Source organism: Rhinolophus ferrumequinum, chromosome 3 (genome assembly GCF_004115265.2).
Source record: "Rhinolophus ferrumequinum isolate MPI-CBG mRhiFer1 chromosome 3, mRhiFer1_v1.p, whole genome shotgun sequence".
In the NCBI taxonomy this organism is placed as follows: domain Eukaryota; kingdom Metazoa; phylum Chordata; class Mammalia; order Chiroptera; family Rhinolophidae; genus Rhinolophus; species Rhinolophus ferrumequinum.
In genome coordinates this window covers 53979297-53980970 of record NC_046286.1, presented here as the reverse complement: position 1 = coordinate 53980970, position 1674 = coordinate 53979297, and the positions used below count along the sequence as shown (strand labels likewise).

Here is a 1674-nt window from a genome sequence, read left to right as displayed (position 1 = left end):
TATTACAGATATAGCCAAAGTGCCCTTTAACCAGTACCCCACTTCCCATTCTACTCACTAGTCTGCTCCAGAGCCACTCAAGGACAGCCACTATTAAGAATTTGAAATGTAATTTTCAGGCCATTTAAAATAATTGTACATACATATTTATACATCCATGAATAATATATAGTATTGTTTTGAGCATGTATGTGTTTTTCTTATTTATATAAATTGTATCATACTAGAGATAGTTGGTATCTACCTTTTTTGGGGCGGTTGGGGGGCTTTCAGGTGAAAACTGGAAGACTTACTAGATAAATTCAAAAAGAGCTGTAAGCACTATATCTACCTTTTTAAAGGATTCATTTTTCTTAACCCCTATACTTAAAAATATTGTCAGGTTGTATTGAGGTGTAGTTTTATTTATTTTCAAGAATATATTTTGATCCCTTTTAACTTGTACACTCAAGTTTGTTTTCAGCTCAGAATTTTTTTATGTTTTTGTTTATTGCTTCTGATGGAATTGTTCTAGTCTTCCATCAGGAATACTGCAATTTGTAGAGTGGATCTAATTGTTGACTACTTGTTTTTTCTCGTTACTCATGTTCTGATGAAGAGCAATTAATTCAGACTCAGTCTTTATTAACATACAGATGCATGGATTTTGTTATTCATGTGTGCACTGTTAACATCTTTTTTTAAAGGTCATAGCTATTGGGAAGGTTGATATGCTCCTTTCCTACAAATTCCCAGTTTCTCCAAGTTTTTTATCTTGGACAGCTCCAGTGTACTGGAGTGGGACCATTTTTACTGTCCAGTTCTGTGTTCCTTGATGACCTGAAGAGAAGGAGTTACCAAAATTCTAAAATCTCCAAAGTCACCTCACTCAGGAATCTTTTTATCTCTGGCCCAACCCACCTCGTTTATGTGTATAGAATAAACTTCTCAGGATGCTTTGCAGGACCAGCAGAATCTCCACTCCCCTTTTTACTCCGATTCCTGCCTTGTCTTTTGGAATTTGCTATTTCAGAATGGAAGAAGAAAGACTTGGGAGGAGCGGGTTTGGGGACTAGTACTCTAGGCTTCTTTAGACTTTTACATCCACATAGATCCTGGAAATAAGCTATCTGTATCTTAAGTCCTTAGCTTTGGATGTTATATGAGTTCTCTCTCTCTCTCTCGTTGCCTTTTTAATCCTAGCTAATTTAATGGTAGCTTAAGAAGGGACAGTTAGCCAGATGCCATTGGAACTGAATACATTTTGACTGTTTGAACTCTAGGACACCTTAGCTATTTCCTTTATGCCTTGACACTTGGATAAAATGAGTTTTTTTTTTCCCCCTGCTAAAACGTCATTATCCCAAATCAGCACTGATCCCAGTGGTACTTGAATCTCAGTGTTGGCTGTACATTCTTGAGTCTCAAAGTTTCTCTTACCTCCCAGTTTAAAGTGCAATTGAACTAGGTACTTGGAGTAGTAACTCCTTAGGAAGATATGAACAGCATCGTGTAGAGCCAGGGTCATTGGTGATGTGACCTTCTTGATAAAGGAAAAAAAAAAAAACAAACCATGTACAATGGGAAGAAGATAGGAAGAACATACTGCATGGGGGGAGTGTTAAATTGTTGATAAGACTGCCTTAGTTCTAAGAATCTGGGTTTTGTTATTAGACCAGTTCCATTACAATTTTT

At 36.7% G+C, this 1674-nt stretch overlaps 1 non-coding gene across 1 annotated transcript; it reads right to left on the bottom strand.

The window, feature by feature from the left end:
• Window positions 1–261: 261 nt before the first annotated feature.
• LOC117020973 (U7 small nuclear RNA) lies at window positions 262–324 on the bottom strand. The gene has a single exon (XR_004422791.1). It is a non-coding gene; the product is annotated as a U7 small nuclear RNA (small nuclear RNA).
• Between the last annotated feature and the right edge of the window lie 1350 nt (window positions 325–1674).